Source organism: Capra hircus, chromosome 8 (assembly GCF_001704415.2).
Source record: "Capra hircus breed San Clemente chromosome 8, ASM170441v1, whole genome shotgun sequence".
Classification (NCBI taxonomy): Eukaryota; Metazoa; Chordata; class Mammalia; order Artiodactyla; family Bovidae; genus Capra; species Capra hircus.
In genome coordinates, this window is record NC_030815.1 from 37,976,518 (window position 1) to 37,994,499 (window position 17,982).

The 17,982-nt window shown below is 41.8% G+C and overlaps 1 protein-coding gene and 1 pseudogene across 3 annotated transcripts in view; one reads left to right on the forward strand and one right to left on the reverse strand.

Annotated features, from left to right (window-relative positions):
* Positions 1-6,617, reverse strand: part of KDM4C (lysine demethylase 4C) — a 400,467-nt gene extending 393,850 nt beyond the window's left edge. The window contains exon 1 of one of the 2 annotated variants that reach the window (XM_018052007.1): positions 6,053-6,617. The gene's annotated coding sequence lies outside the window, so the exon portion shown is untranslated. Of the gene's footprint in view, positions 1-5,574; positions 5,674-6,052 lie in introns of those variants that run through there. The other variant, XM_018052008.1, reaches the window with a different exon arrangement.
* Positions 16,689-17,777, forward strand: LOC102175852 (annotated as a pseudogene). The gene has a single exon (XR_001918500.1). The product of XR_001918500.1 is annotated as an acyl-protein thioesterase 2 pseudogene (transcript).

Below are 17,982 nucleotides of genomic sequence, written 5' to 3' on the forward strand. Positions count from 1 at the left end.
AATTATCAAAAAATTGCATAAATATAAAATTATATACTGCTAAATGTTATGGAAGGAAAAAGTTAAGTAAATTAAGATTGGTTGTCATTAGGGAAGCTGATTTAGGAAGAGGTAGGGTGACCGGTCAGGACTGTTTAAGAAACTGTACTCAAGCAGACCAGAAAGATGTACTTGGAAAGGAAGTGGGAAGGAAAAATCTGTCTGGCAGAAAATGGCACTATCAGGGACATCCCTGGTGGTGCAGCACATAAGAATCTGCCTTGCAATGCAAGAGACATCAGTTCAATCCCTAGTCTGGAAAGATCCCACATGCTGCAGGGCAACTAAGACTACAGCACGACTAGTGAAACCTGTGTGCCTCCGAGAAGCCACTCCAACGAGAAGCCCACACAACCACAGCGAAGAGGAGCTCCCACCCTCTGCAACCAGAGAAAGCCACGTGCAGCAACAAACATGCACCACAGCCAAACGGATTAATTAACTAAATCTTTAAAATAAGAAAATGGCATTTTCAGCAAAGGTCTGTGTACAATGGGGAAATGAAAAGCTAGTGGGCTGAAAGGCAGAACCATCTAAATAAGGCTTAGGGAGGAGCTTGGAGCAGGAAGAGATAATGCAGGAATTTTAAATGTCCTGAGGGCCATTAGAATGATACAATTTGCATTTTAAAAGATTACTGAGTAGAGAAGAGATATCAAGGGAGCTGGAGTGAATATAGAAATGGTACCAGGTAGACCCTAGAAGATCTAAGCAGAGGTGACAAGGTTTGGTGATGGTACAAAACCAAGGACTGAGAAGAAAAAAAAAGCAAGGAGTAAGCCATGAGGTGTCTGGGATAACTCTCAGGTTTCCCAAGTTAACTGCTAAAATGTGGTGGGAAGGATGAAAAACTCAGAGGAGCAGAGCTGAGAGAAAAGATCACTGATCACAGTTTGGCCTGTTGTCGTTAACAAGTAGAGATACCAAATTAACAACTAAAACCGGACAGAAATATACAAAAATAAAGTCATCACCAAAAAGGATTTGAGGATACATTATTCTGCTCCTTATTTTCCCACAGTAACTTATAATACAAACTAGAAGAATCTAGAATATACTTTAAAGACTCACAGAAATAGACTCACAGCCTTAGAAAACAAACTTATAAAGGTGAAAAGTGGAGCAGGGGCAGGGGGGTGGGAATTAAGAGGTTCGGATTAACATACATGCACTATTATACATCAACCAGATGATCAACAAGGACTTAAGGGCCTCCCGGATGGCACGCTGGTAAACAATCTGCCTGCCAATGCAGAAGACATAAGAGACTGGGTTCAATCCCTGGGTCAGGAAGTTCCACTTGAGTAGGAAATGCAGCCCACTCCAGTATTCTTGACTGGAGAATTCCATGGACAGAGGGGCCTGGTGGGCTACAGTCCACAGAGTTGCAAAGAGCTGGACACAATTGAGCGCATACGAACATGACTGTACAGCACAGAGAACTCTACTCAACAGTCTGTAATAACCTACATGTGAAAATAATCTGAAAAAGAATAAATGTATATAACTGAATCACTCCGCGGTACCCCTGAAACTAGCACAACACTGTAAATCAACTATTTATTGTTGTTGTCAGTCAATAAGTCGTGTCCAACTCTTTATGACCCCATGGACTCCAAGCACGCCAGGCCTCCCTGTCCCTCAGTATCTCCCAGAGTTTGCCCAAGTTCATCCAATATAAAGCAAAAATTAAATTTAAAAAGTTTTAAAGTTTCTATGGAAGAGCAATTCATAAAAACCACAGTAGTTGAAGCCACTGTGTATCTGAAAATATAGAGCAACAATGTAACTAAAGAGTCACATCCAAAATAATCCTCTTTCATGAATTAGTAAGGAATCATTTTTCTACTGTGTTTACAATATGCCCATTATCTAACACAGTGAATGGCACATAATACAGGTTATCTATTGAAGACAAGTACCCACTCCTAGGCAAAATAAACCATCCAGCAGAAATAAGGCAAATGACACAGATAATAAGCAATTCTGCAAGGAAAAACTACTATGGAACATACAAATGTATAATTAAGGGCATTTCTCAGGAAAAAAAAGGGAAATTAGTTATTTTAACACAAACTTAGCTCTCATATTCAAACAGATGCTAGATTCTATTCATAAGAATCAGTTTAATTTCAATCTTCTAGGGAAGATCATCCCCAGGCAACCTCACCAATCCCTAAATGTCCCTAGATATAGAAAGAATCAAAATGTAATAAAAGCTCTATGTTGAAAAGCTATAGTAAAATCTCATCGAGGTTATCAAAAAGAAGTTAAAATAGCAATTACTGATGAATTTTCTTTTTCCTCTTAAGTCTAATAATGAACATGGTTTATTAGAGAACAGATTTTCTTAAAAACATGGATTTGGTTTTTTCTATTAATAAAGGTCCTATTGATACATAGGAGAAAAATCCAAAGATGCATATGTACACAAAGAAGACAAATTAACCATACTCCCATTGCCCAAAAGTAACCACTTTCAATATTTCACGTGCAACTTTTTCTTAACATACATGGGGACAGAAAGTAAAGAGTGATACACAACTAATGGTGTAACTGTTTAAGTCTATAAATGAGATTACAGAACACTGCTATGACTGGTATGGGACTGAAGAAAGACTAACTTAAAGGGACAACTGAGCTGAGCTATCTGAAGTATAAGATGTAACTAAGAAGACAAAGAACACAGGCTGTTACAGTCATAGTGGAAGCAGAGGGAACATGAGCCCCAGCCAGCCAAGAACTGTGGAGAGGGAGGGGACTGGCCGGGCAAAGCCTGGTTAGAGCGGAGAGGACTTGATCCCTGGGGAAAGAACAGGTGAGGCCACTGAAAGGGAAGCAAAGTAGATAGACTTCTCAAAGTAACTGTCACAATTACTCAGGTAGGGAAAGGATTAGGCCCTCCAAGTGCGGACTTAGAGGACCAGCATCTTCTCCCAAAGGGTATTAAGGGTAGGGGCACAGGGGAATCTTGAAGAGTGGAGAGGCGGGTGAAGCTGCAAGGAGAAAAAGATAATAATCCAACATTTTTAATGTATCCTTTAAGCTCCATAAAACCTTCTGGATTGGTAAAGATAAAGAAAATATAGTGACTTTAACTATGTCACAGCTCCCAAGAAACTCACATAGAAATAAAAAAGGGTCTATAGAAAAGAAAAGAAATGAAGGCAGGGAAAGAAGTATTAAATATTCATATTACGAAAAAGAGAAAATACAAACTTTAAAAGACTGAAAGCCCTGCATCAGACACTGAGTTTAAAGAGAATGGAATACACATATTTTATCATATCTCTAATAAACATACTATAAATACATCAGTATCAATGAAATAATCATTATGACTATTACATAGAAAAAAAAAAAAACACTGGGCTAACAGAAAGGGACGATCTCAATGACATCCACACAAGAAAAACATAGCACTAAGCTCAGGAGATGCCACACACAGAGAATTCTGCCTTTAAGAAGTGGTCTTTCCTTGGTAGAACAGGAAAGAGCCAAAATAGGACCCTCAAAGACTTGGAGAAAGCAGCTCTCAATACTACTATCCCTACCTGCTCATTCACTCATTCAAGAGAAAATGTTTAGTCCAGCAATTCCACTACTAGCTATATACCCAAGAGTAAAATAACAAATTTTTTTAAAAATGCATCCATACAAAAACCAGTTCGTGGATGTTCACAGCGTTAATTATCACAGACAAAATGTAGAAATAACCCAAATGCCCATCAACCAATTAACAGACAAAATGTGACATATCCATACAATGGAATATTAGCCATAAAAATGAATAAAGTATTGAAACATGCTATAATACGAACTTTGAAAATATTAGGCTAAGCGAAAAAAATCTAGCCAGAAAAGACCAAGTATCATATGCTAACATTTATATGTAAAGTCCAGAATAGGCAAGTCATTGAGACACAAAGCAGACAAGTCACTGCCTAGGGGCTGGGGTGGAGACTGGATTTGGAAGAAATGGACAATAACTGCTAATTGGAAACGAATTCTGAGGTGATTTTTTAAAAAAAGGTCTAAAATGGATTGTGCTAATGGTTGCTCAATTCTATGCAAATACTAAAAACCAGGGGAAAAAATCCACTTTTAAATAGGTGGATTTCACAGTATGTGAATTATATCTCAATAAAGCTTTTAATAAGAAAGAGGATATCTGCAGCACCTGGGGCACTATGGCAAACTGCTGGAAACAGAACAAAGAAAATACATTCAATCGCACACAAAACCTGTGCTCAGACTATACCTTTCTACTAGAGTAGAAAAGTCAGACAACAAGCAATTAGAAAACAATGAGAAAAGCAAAGAATTCAGACTGTGCCCCAGGGACACCTAACCTACTCCTGGGTGATTAAGATGTCCAGAAGGGAACTCAATATACCAGATTTTCATCCTTAAATTGAAAATTTAAGTCTAAGAAATTTTAAGTATCTGTTCCCTGTCTCTTAAAATCTGCATTCTCACAGAATGTTACTGACAGCAATGGACTGTACCTGTTGTAAATATCTGTGCACGTGCAATGTTAAAATATGTTTTTAACTTTACAAAAGCAACAGATTATAGTATGTTAATAAGATGAAACAACTCTACTATTTGAATTGTACTGTCAAGTTCGTGAGGGTGCTCTAATGTGCAAACTTTTCATAGCACCTTAAATTGGAAGAAAGAGGGCCTTTAAAACCCGAATTACCATGAAATACATTCCAAAACAAAGCCTGGGGGGTTGGGAGAGGACTAGCAAGGTGGGAGAAATTGACTAAAGATCAGGAAGAACTGAGTGCTAAAAAGTAAAAATGGATCTTCAAGATTTAAACCCACTAATTTTCAACCACGACATTTTGAAAGTAGAATATTTGTAACTGTTGCCAAAGAAACAGTGAAGCTGAGTTTCCTGAGATTAAAAAAAAAAAAAAATACTGCAAATTCAAGTGGGTGAAATGGAACAAAGTTTGGTCTGAACGTAGGTGAACCGACCCTACCAAGAAACTTCCACGAGGATAAGGGCGGAACGATTGCAAGTTTTAACCTATACTTCCGAAGCAGCGGTTGATACATCATCCCGCAGGGTAATTTGCCAACTGCTTAAAAAAAAAAAAAAGTTTGTCCCCTCTTCTCTAGTGAGAAGGAACCAGACAAATAACCTCCCAGGCATCGCCCACAACCAAAGCCAGACCGTGCAGACGTGCGTGGTTGCAGCTCAAGGGAAGACTGGCTCCGAGTTCACCCGGAAAGCATCCGAATCGAGCCCTGCTGGTTTCATTGGCTGAGCCCAGAGGAAAACCCCAAGCTCGAGCCGGGAGCCCCAGCCTACCTGGCTCCTTTCTTCACATTCCCACCCCTCGCCACGTGCCATGCCTAGCATTCCACGCGACCCGAACCGACTTATATTTATTAAGCACCCACTGTCTACAACGCATCACGGCAAGAAGCACTGCAGGAAGAAATGGCCCCACACCGGAAAAACCAAAAGGACAGCCACAGGGGCTAAGGACGAACCCAGGAGAGGGGTTAGCTGCCTACGGTGGGGTGGTCTGGAGAAGAGCCTTCACCCTCACGTCGCGGGTCGAGATAGTCCCAGGAAGAAATGGCCCCAAGGGGCGCGCCAGGCCCGGCCTCCCCGGAGTCCGCCGCAGACCGGGCTGGAAGGGGAAAGGTAAGGAGTCGACATTCCCGAACCACCGCACGCTCCTCTGCTCCACCGAGCGCGACCCCGACTCCGGTCCCCGGGAGAACGGCGAGCCCGGGGACCGAACCTCCGCGAGGGCCGGAGCGGGCTGTCACTGGCTCCCGCTTCCCAGCCCTCCGACCATGGCCGGCCACTCTCTCGCCAGCGTGACAGCCACGGCGTCCACGGACCGAGCGTCTCCGGCCCGGCGTCTCCGCTCTGCCAGACGCCGGCACCCCCTGCTGCCCCGCGCGGAGCGGGACAGTGCCGGGAAGACCGCCCGGGCCCCTCCCCCCACCGGCCCCATCCCCCGGACTCCGGAAAAGCGGTTACCTGGCGCGCGGGCGGGGGCGAGGACACGACCCCGAGGAGGAAGATGAGAAGGAAAACGGTGGCCTCCGGCCCAGGGAGATTTGGGAAATTTGGCAGACTTGTTCCGCACTGGGTGACAGCTGTTCGCTGCGCACGCGCACCCGGCCCCAGTCGCCCGATCACTCCGCAGCTCCTCACCCTCCCGTAGAGGGCTGGGAGGCAGCGGCGAAGGCGCGCGCACGGGGCCAGCCGGCTCTCCCTGCGCGAGGGCGCGCGCGTCGTCACGTGACCGCTGGGGCCCGGCACTTGGTGGGTCACGTGAACTTCCAAACAGCTTAAAGGTGCCAAGCACCTTCTTGCTTTGGCTTAATCTTTCGCACAGTTGTTAGGCTAGGCTCGCTCGCCGCCGCGCTTCGAGTTTTCTGGAAAGGGATACGTCCTCTTTTGCCCAGAAGGGGAAGATACTTGAGCAGAAGGAAGAGACAGGTGCACAAAACCTTGTCTGGGAGCGCGTACCGTGTTCCCGCAGGGTTGGACCTGATGAAGTCCACGCGCCACACGTCGCCCAGGGCTCCGACGCGGGCCTATGGCGGTCCCCGGCGCGCAGACGTCAGAGTGGCGTTGCCATGGGTGGGGTCTCTCAGTGCCCAGCGGAGCCTGGCTAGGATGTCTCGGCTTGCTGCTGGGCAGCAATGACAGTGTTTTATGGCTGAGACTTCTGAGCCTCTAGACCGACATGGGAGGTCCAAGTAGGCTAAATGTGTCTGCCTGCCAACCCCTTAACAAGTAACTCAAGCAAGAAGCTTATTAGCCGAGAGGAGTCAAACTGTCCCGTAATTCAGTCACCTACGCGGAACAAGTCCCACCCGGCGCAGGTGTGCTCTTGAGTTGAAGAGTCCCGAAGTGACCCCAATAGGAATTAGGACTGGCTGCTGCTGCTGCTGCTGCTAAGTCGCTTCAGTCGTGTCCGACCCTGTGCGACCCCATAGACGGCAGGCCACCAGGCTCCCCCGTCCCTGAGATCACTCAAAAACATGGGATGACAGCAATATGGCCTGAATTGTAACAGGAAGTTCAAGCGCCTCCGGACCCCTCAGAAAGTAGTTAAACTAGCTTGCTACAACTTGTTACTCCTGAGCTGTACCTCTGCCTTACAAAATGTGCGGAAGAACCACACAGACCTTACTTAAGCCTTTGCACTACCAAAGACAGATGGCTGAGTACCAGGTGTTTTGCAAAGCTGAACAATTTTTTTTTTAACTTCCTGTAGAGACTCCAGCTGGGTCCCTTGTGGCGTTTCCCCTAACGTCTCAGCTAAGATTGGGCAGAACCTTACACTTCTGAGCACACTTGGGCTGTCTTATATGCTGTGTTTTCTACTGCAATCCACTGATTTTTGCTTCTTAAAATATCTGAACAGGTGCATTTACTGCACCCTGGAAGTTTTTTTCTCACCGGAACGAGCACTGCAAAGACAGGTGAAATATGGGTGATTAAGTAAAGCTAATGGGATTATTGGGTTACCACGTTTGTTTAGTCATTAAATTAGAAACAAGGTTTAGGCTCCATTACCCACCTAGATACACGTCTGAACTTCCCTAACATGTAAACGCGACTGGGACTTCTCCAACTGTGTATACTATGAGGACCACAACCTTCCTTAAAAGTCAACTGTATATGCTAAAACAATAACAGTCATTTAGGGCTTGCTGTGAACTTCATATTTGTTTGAAGAGCTTCACATATATTAACAAAATTAATTTTTATAATCATGCAGTGAGTAGGTATTATCTCCTTGTTACAGATATGAAAACTGAACTGAGATTAAGAAACAGCTACTAAACACCGGGGTCCTTGGAAGCCATATGCTGCATTGGACTAGGAACCTAGTACACCAAATTAAAAGTCTGAAAACCTGAATTCCAGTCCATTCACAATTTGCAGACAGGTAATATTGCACAAATAACATTTGGTGAACACAGTAAATCAAGACTGCTATTTTTAATCTGAAAAATGAGGGTGACATACCAGCTTTGCTAATTTTGGGAATTTTTGAACATTAAAGAAGGTAATGTACAATGTCAGAACACTTCAAAAGCTGTAAAGCGTTGAATCTATTAATATTAAGCGCTTTAGTTTTGGAAATTGAATTCAGCCTGCTAGAAAATCAACTGGATTCATGTCACAGAAGACAATGTTGTATCCTTATTATACTGAAATACTTCTATTGTAAATTATAATGAATATTAAAATTTTATCCATATAGTAGGTTAATTTATTTGGGTGAAATTAAAAATGCCAGTTATAAGATGGGGTTTGTATAATGGATACATAGATTTTCTTTGAAGCTTATGTTATGTAAACTACTGTTCACCTCAGACACTACTAGTAAATTTTTAAAATATGTATAATGCAGCAAATTGATAAATTGATACACTACTAAATAATATAGTCTAATTTTGAATATATTGAAGTCCATTAGACCTTTGAAAATATAAAGTATTAAATTACTATGCATTAATGTTTCTATTTATCACATACATGTCTGCTACTTATACAGGTACAATACAAACCAACCAATACTAGATGTTTAGATGACTTTTTAAAGTGTTACAGAGAATATGATAGTGCTGCTGCTGCTGCTAAGTCGCTTCAGTCGTGTCAGACCCTGTGAGACCCCAGAGATGGCAGCCCACCAGGCTCCGCCATCCCTGGGATTCTCCAGGCAAGAACACTGGAGTGGGTTGCCATTTCCTTCTCCAGTGCAGGAAAGTGAAAAGTGAAAGAAGTCGCTCAGTCCTGTCCGACTCTTTGCAACCCCATGGACTGCAGCCTACCAGGCTCCTGAGTACCTAATAAAATTAGAAATCTTGGTAGCTGTTCTCTGTGTCCTGTGTTCTGAAGCTCAGACCAATTTATCTCTTACGAGGATTATTATAGAAGTCTCCTAATGATCTCCCTACTTCCAGTGCATTCTCCACCCATCCCGTACCCCTGCAACCCATCTTCTGTACTGCAAGTCAAAATTATCCTCCTAAAATAAAAACTGGATCATGATTCCACCCAACTGAAACACCTCACTAATTTCTCATCACTACCAAAGCTTTTCAGTCTGAGTCGCAATGGCCAAAAAGAATACGGTGACCAAGGATGTGGGGATAGACACTGAAGTGAGTCAAACCTCTGTATAAGCTAAATATTCAATCAGTTCAGATACCATTAGGTCTTAATAAAAGACACCTAAAATTACCACTTAAAATATTTAATTTTCCTTTTAAATATTTGAATAAAATTAAAGTTTGGGGGTGATATGTCATTTTTTCCCCTAGGCCTCCAGTTCTGTGTGTGTTTCATAAGGTGGGGTACTGCGGGAACAAATAAGGAAGACACTGGAACTTATTTTATGACATCTAATCATAACACAATTAAAAAATTAAATATTTCTTTTGCCAAATAAAACTACATACCTAAACTGAAGTTGCAAACTCAATATATATAGTTGTCAGTTTCAGTCAATCCTTTTTATTATGTATTATTATTATTGCTGTGTATACTGTTTTATGTTATTTGTACAGGCTTTGGATAATGATACAGCTATGAATACGACAGAAGTGACCTTCCTCTCATGGAACACACAATAAAGCCAGTGAGATACCAACATGCATCTACAAAAATGGCCAAAAATAAAAACTGACAAACACTGGCAACAGTGTGGGGAAACAGAAACACAAGTAGAAATACACATACATATTGGCTTCTCTGGTGGCTCAGAGGGTAAAACATCTGCCTGCAGTGCGGGAGACCTGGGTTTGATCCCTGGGTTGGGAAGATCCCCTGGAGAAAGAAATGGCAACCCACTCCAGTATTCTTGCCTGGAAAATCCCATGGACGGAGGAGCCCAGTAGGCTACAGTCCTTGGAGTCACAAAGAACAAGACATGAATGAGCGACTTCACTTTCACTTTCATGCATCAGACACATACACAGAAAGTTTTATAGCATTACCCCTGAGGCTCAAGCAGGGACCCAAAAATCTATTGGCACTTAAGTAGAGATATAAATGTCAGTACAGTTCTACAATGGAAAACTATACAGCAATGAAAATAAATGAATTATTGCTACCTATAATAGAATGGCTAAATCTCACAAATAAAATTGTAAGTGAAAGAAGCCAGACCCAAAGAATGCATGCTGTGTTATTCCAGCATGTATTCTACTTTTAAGCATCCATCTAGTTTTAAATGTGTTTATATAACATTTAAAAGTAGATAAAACTATTGTATGGTGTTAGAAGTTAAAATAAGGGTTACCTTTGAGAAGAAAGGGGTGGAACAATTGAGGAGGGGAAAGGAACCTCTGGGGTGCTGCTTATGTTCTGTTTTTTAACTTGGATGATAATAACTGTATAATTCATCAACCTGTACACTTATGGTTTGTTTTATGCATTTTATATGTCACATTTAAAGTAAATATTTTCAAATATTTAGTATGTTAATTTTTATATTTTTTTTAATTTTGTGTATTTATTATAGCAATTTTCTTACTCATTTTCACAAATGGACTTCCCAGGTTGATTTAACTTGCTAAACAAAGGGTAAAACTTCTGAACCTTCCCCTTCCTATTGAATGAAATTTTTTGTTGATTAGAAAGAGGAAAACGTGAAGGGAAAAACAAATGAAAAGGAGACTGAGCTACTTTTTCCTTTGGTCCAACTGACCCTTAAGAATCTCTGTAACTGAAGGAGTTTTCTCTCTTTTTTTGTTTCCTTTACTCGGGTAGTTTTATCAAGGTTGTCAGTAACTCACTATGAAATGTAATACTCCATTACAATAATTATGTTAGTTTTATTTTTTAAGTTTTCTCAACCATATTATATCTCAGCCCTATATATACTGATATTTCAAACCCTTTTTAGTTGCAGGCAAACAATATGCAGGCATACCTTGGAGAAAATGTGGGGACTGTTCCAGAGCCTGCAATAAAGTGAGTCAAATGAATTTTTTGGTTTCCTAGTGTATATAAAAGTTATGTTTACACTATACTGTAATCTATTAAATGTGCAATGTCATTATGTCTTTAAAATGTACAGATTTTAATTTTAAAATACTTTATTGCTAAAAAATGGTACCCATCATCTGAGCCTTTAGTAAGTTGTAAAATTTTTACTGGTAGAAGGTCTTGCCTCAATGTTGATGTCTGCTGACCGATCAGAGTGGTGAGTGCTGAAAGTTGGGGTGGCTGTGGTGTTTCCTTTAAATAAGACAACAATAAACTTTGCCAGATCAAATGATTCTTCCTTTCACAAATAATTTCTCTGTAGCATGCAAGCCTCTTTGATAGCATTTTACCCGCAGCAGAACTTCTTTCAAAATTAGAGTCAATCCTCACAAATGCTTTACCAACTAAGTTTATGTACTCATATAAATCCTTTGCTGTCATTTTAACAATCTTCACAGCACCTTTCTCCAGAGTAGATTCCATCTCAACAACCCACTTTTTTGTCCATCTGTAAGAAGTGACTCCTTATCCATTCAAGTTTCATCACGAGGTTACAGCAATTCACCCACATCTTCAGGCTCCACTTCTAATTCTAGTTCCTTTACTATTTCCCTACACCTGCAGTTCCTTCTTCCACTGAAGTCTTGAACCTCTCAGAGGCATCCATGAGGAGTGGAATAAAATTCTTCCAAATTCCCTTAATGTTGATAGTTTGACCTCTTTGCATGAATCTCAAATGTTCTTGATGGCACCTAGAATGCTTGAACTTTTCCAGAAGGTTTTCAATGGACTTTGTCCAGATCCATCATAGGATAACTATTACCACAATAGCTTATGAAATGTATTTCTTAAAAAATAAGACTTGAAAGTCTTATGACTCCAAAATGACTCTTTCATCCATGGGCTACAGGACAGATGTCATGTCAGCAGGCATGAAAACAATACTAATCTTGTTGTACACCTGGATCAGAGCTCTTGAGTGCTCAGGTACATTGTCCATGAGCAACAATATTTTGAAAGTAATCTGTTTTCTGAGCAGTAGGTCTCCACAATGGGCTTAAAACATTTAGTCAACCATCTTGTAAACAGATAGGCTGCCAACCAGGCTTTCTTTTCCATTTATACAGCACAGGCAGAGTAGATTTTGCATTATTCTTAAGGGCCCTAGGATTTTCTACATGGAAGCCTGGCGTGCTGCGATTCATGGGGTGGCAGAGTCGAACCCGACTGAGTGACTGAACTGAACTGAGCATTGGCTTTAACTTCAAGTTACCAGACACATTAGCTCCTACTGAGGGAGTCATTCTCTCTTTTGAAGCTTTGAAGCCAGCCATTGACTTCTGCTTATTAGCTATAAAAGTCTAGATGGTATTTTCCATTGTAAGGCTGTTTCATCTACCTTGAAAATTTGTTGTTTAGTGTAACCACCTTCATCTTAGCTAGATCTGGGTAACTTGCTGCAGCTTCTACATCAGCACTTACTGCTTCACTTTGTACTTTTATGAGATGACTTCTTTCCTTAAACCTCATGAATCAACCTCTGCTAGTTTCAAATTTTTCTGCTATAACTTTCTCACCTCGCTCAGCTTTCATGGAATTGAAGAGAGTTGGGGCCTTGCTCTGGATTAGGCTCTGGTTTAATGGAATATTGTGGCTGGTTTGATCTTCCTTCCAGACCACTCAAACTTTCTCCATATCAGCGAAAAGGCTGCTTCACTTTATCATGTGCATGTTCACTAGCATAGCACTTTTAATTTCCTTCAAGAACTTTTTCTTCGCATTCACAACTTGGCTAACTACTTTGCTTGAGAGTCCTACCTTTTGGCCTGTCTTGGCTTTTGACATGCCTTCCTCATTGAGCTTAGTCTTTTCTAATTTTTTATTTAAAGAGACACACAGTTATTCCTTTCACTTGAATACTTAAAGGCCATTGTAGGGTTATTAATTGGTCTAATTTGAACAGTGTTTTGTCTCAGGAAGTAGGGAGGCCCAAGGAGAGGAAGAGAGAAGGGAGGACAGTGAAGTAGTCAGAACACACACATTTATCAACTGTTTGCCATCCTGTATGGGGATGTGTTTTGTGGTACCCCAAACAATTATAACAGTAACATCAAAGATCACTTATCACAGATCATCATAACAAATACAAAAATAAAAAAATTCAAAATATTGTGAGAATCACCAACATGCAACACAGAGATACAAAGGGAGCAAATTTTATTGGAAAAATGGTACCCATAGACTTGTTCAATGCAGAGTTTCCACAAACCTTCAATTTGTAAAAACTGCATTATCTACAAAGCACAATAGAACAAGGTATGTGGTTTTAATTGTTTTTAAATATAAAGGGGGATGATTTAAAAATAAAAAAATTTAAAAAATTTTTTCTCCTAAGTTTGTTGACATCACTTCTGGTTAATAAGGAAAACAGCAGGTCCATTTCTGATAGCATATGACAATACCATGTGCCTGTCAATCAACTGCTTTGTGTATAAGCCAGAGGTTTAATGGAAGGTGTATTGCTTTACATTGTAAACCCCAGCAAAAATTATGTGGAGTAATAAGTCTATCTTATATCTAGCCATTAAATACTATATAATTTCCAATGTATTGGAGTGCATCTGATTTATTAAATCAATCCATGGAGAAGAACTATTAATTCACTCATTCAAGCTTTATTGAAATATCCTAGGAAATGGCACTCTGGTATGAATTATACAAACAAAATGTCCTATTTGATGGAGAAATTATCCCTGACAAAATCAGAAACAAATTCTGCTTTTTTAAAAATACATGTACATATTTGATCTAAGTGTCATCATAAGTTAATACTTAACTTTCCACCAAAAAAAAAAATGCTTGGGGATCTTCAGCAAGTTAATTTTAATTGAAAGACTTTTGTTTATATATATTTTTAAGTGCTCACTCCCACTGTGGAAAACTGGCATTGCCTGCTAAAGTTGAACATATGCATACCCTGTGACCCAGCAATTTCTCCTCCCCTAAGTCTGCATGTATATATAGATCAAAATACATGTTAAGAGGAGCATTATTTGTAATTAGCAAAATCATATTACTAAAGATAAAAGGTAAAGGTCAGGATTTATAGGTTTAATAACCATAGAACAAGCTATATATTTCATGTAGAGGCCAGGTAAGACACTTCTAGGCCTCAGGTGGAGCCAGAAATAAAAGGTGGAAGAAAAGTTTTAGGCCCATAAAGTCCCTGTGGTGGGAAAATGTGGTCAAAACCGACCAGGAAAAGACAAAAGTTCTGCTAGTAGTAAGCTTGTGATGGGTGAACCTGAGAAGGGTTAAGATTTGTACCAGAATCAACAAAGACATCACTGCGGTAAAAGGGGAGGAATTTAGGAGGATATTAACTGACACCATATCAGGGTCCCAGTCTAAGTACACCTCTTCCATAATGATCATAAAGTACTTGTAATTTCACAGGATATCCTGAATCACTAAGGAGTACTGTATTCCTCCACCCTCAGGCATAAACTTAAAAGATCCTTTCATTGAGAGAGACATCAGATATGCTACTACTACTTTTATAGTCTCTGATTATAATAGAAATTAAAGGGCTCTGCATCTTAGAAATGAAATGTGTGTGTTAATTTGGAAGAGACCACAAAATGTTGCTTTAACAATCCCTGGTTTTCACAGCATTGTTGCTGTTCACTAAGTCGTGTCCAACTCTTTGCCACTCTGTGGGCTGCAGCACGCCAGGCTTCTCTGTCCTCCACGATCTCCCAGAGCTTGCTCAAACTCATGTCGATTGAGTTGGCGATGCTATCTAACCGTCTCAACCTCAAGCCCCTTTCTCCTTTTGCCTTCCATCTTTCCCAGCACCACGCCTTCCGTCTTTCCTAATGTGTCAGCTCTTCACATCAGGTGGCCAAAGTGTTGGATATTCAGCTTCAGCATCAGTTCTTCCAATGAATATTCAGGGTTGATTTCCTTTAGGATTGACTGGTTTGATCTCCTTGAAGTCTAAGGAACTCTCAAGAGTCTTCTCCAGCCCCATAATTCAGAAGAATCAATTCTTCAGTGCTCAACCTTCTTTATGCTCCAACTCTCACATCTGTACATGACTACTGGAAAAACCATAGCTTTGACTATGTGGACCTTCATTGGCAAAGTGATGTCTCTGCTTTTCAATATGTTGTCTAGGTTTGTTTTAACTTTTCTTCAGGAGCAAGCATCTTTTAATTTCATGACTGCAGTCACTGTCCACAGTGATTCTGGAGCCCCAGAAAATAAAATCTGTCACTGCTTCCACCTTTTCCCCTTCTATTTGCCATGAAGTGACAGGACTGGATGCCATGATCTTAGCTTTTTGAATGCTGAGTTTCAAGCCAGCTTTTTCACTCTCCTCTTTCACCCTTATAAAGAGGCTCTTTAGTTCCTCTTCACTTTCTGCCATTAGAGCAGTATTGTCTGCATATCTGAGGTTGTTGATATTTTTCCTGGCAATCTTGATTCCAGCTTGTGATCTGGCATTTCGTATGATGAACTCTGAATAGACGTTAAATAAGTAGGGTGACAATATACAGCCTTGTCATATTCCTTTCCCAATTTGGAACCAGTCAGTTGTTCCACCTCTGGTTCTAATTGTTGCTTCTTGACCTGCATACAGGTTTCTCAGGAGATAGGTAAGGTTGTCTAGTACTCCCATCTCTGTAAGAATTTTCCACAGTTTGCTGTGAACCACATAATCAAAGGCTTTCACACAGTCAATGAAGCAGAAATAGATGTTTTTCTAGAGAAATACATATTAGCCATTTGATCTCCAGTTCCTCTGCCTTTTCTAAATTCATCTGGTACATCTGGAAGTTCTCAGTTCACATACTGCTGAAGCTGAGCTTAAAGGTTTTTGAGCATAACCTAGAGAGGATGTGAAAGGAGCGCAACTGTATAGTAGTTTGAACATTCTTTGTCATTGTTCTTCTTGGTGATTGAAATGAAAACTGACTTTTCCAGTCCTGTGACCACTGATGAGTTTTCTAAATCTGCACGTATTGAATGCAGCACTTTAACAGCATCATCCTTCAGGATTTTAAATACCTCAGCTGGAATTCTATCACTTCTACTAGCATTACCAATCTTTTAAAAACTCATTCCTCTATTAAGTTCTCTCTCAGAAAGGTGGTTTGCTTCATCTCTCCAGCAATAGCGCTTTCAGTATCACAAAGATAAAAAAGTCCTAGGCTTTTTTTCTGCAGAAGAAAATTCTGCCTTATAAGGGATTTTCATATTCTATAGTTTCCCTCTATTTTATCAAATTCACTGAACTTAAAATATTAAATTTTAATATTTCTGTTCCTCTGAACCTGACTGCTCCTAATCTTTCTTTTATGTTCAAATATTTCCAGCAAGAAATTCTGTCTGATCAATGAGTTCAGTGTTTGGCTTGAAGCTTTATATTTCCTAGGGACTTTGCACAGTCTACAGTGATCAAGTATCCTGTTCACCTTCCTTAAGTGCTCTTCCAATCATGCATAACTGATGTCTCATAACTCAGATAAAGTTGTAAATGGTTTCTCTTCTTAAACTAATGTTAAAATAGCTTGGGTCCCGGCAGGGTCAGCCAACAGGGAAAGACCGTGTGTCTGTGCTGGAAAAAGAGGAAAATCTCCCTAGAGGTCTTGAAACCCCCAGGGAGTGGAGGCCCCAGCCGTGGAGCCCTGCAGTATATGTGTGGTAACACCATGTCTGTGCCCCTGCTCACCAACGCTGCCACTGTGTCTGGAGCTGAGCAGGAAACAGCTGTGGTTATTTTTTTACATGGACTTGGAGACACAGCTGGGCTGATGCCCTCTCCACCATCCGGCTCCCTCACCTCAAGTACATCTGCCCCCATGCACTCCTGGTTTGACCTGATGGGGCTGAATCCAGACACGCCAGAGGATGAGGCTGGCATCAAGAAAGCAGCAGAGAACATCAAGGCCTTGATTGAGCATGAGATGAAGAATGGGATCCCTGCCATTCGGATCCTCCTGGGCTTTTCACAGGGTGGAGCTTCATCCCTCTACACAGCCCTCACCTGCCCACACCCTCTGGCTGGCATTGTGGCATTGAGCTGTTGGCTACCTCTGTATCACAGGGCCTTCCCCCAGGAAGCCAATGGTAGTGCCAAGGACCTGACCATCCTTCAGTGCCAAGGGGAGCTGGACCCCATGGTTCCTGTACGGTTTGGGGCCCTGACAGCCGAGAAGCTCTGGTCCATTGTCACACCTGCCAGGGTCCGGTTAAAGACGTACCCAGGTGTCATGCATAGCCCCTGTCCTCAGGAGATGGCAGCTATGAAGGAGTTTCTCAAGAAGCTGCTGCCTCCTGTCTAACCAGAGTTGCTGTCCCCCAGCACAGTCCCCCTGCTAACGGGTGACTCAGCATGCATGGCACCATCTTGGATCTGAGCCAGTTGAGCCCCTTTCTCACCCTTCTGGACCCATCCTCTTCCCACAGGTCTCTGGGGCAGACAAGTTAAAGCCTGGCCAGGCCCACCTTCCTGGTTTCCGCCCCCTGGCTGTCTGCCGCAGGGGGTGGGCTGCTTTCTTATCCCATTTCCCTGGAGGTGGGGCCCTCCCCGCGGCAGCAGTATTGGAGGGGCTATAGGCAGCAGGAGAAAGGGGCCCAGCCGCTGACCCACTCACTCAGGACCTCACTCAGTAGCACTGCTTTGGGCCCTCTCTGGTGACCTCAGGGTTTGGCCCATGGGGCCCTCCCAGGCCCCACCTCCTACCCACTGCAACTGATTCTGCCCAGATAATCATGTCTCCTGCCTCCTCTCCAGCTGCTTCTCAATCATGAGTGTGTCCATGGCCTGACCTCTGGCTGCTGTGGGCTCCCTGCCCCCGCACAGGAGTGTGGGTGAGGGGGACGAGTCTTTCTCGAGGAAGCCTCACCTCAGCTGTTCTGATGTGGGGGCTGGGCCCTGCCTCACC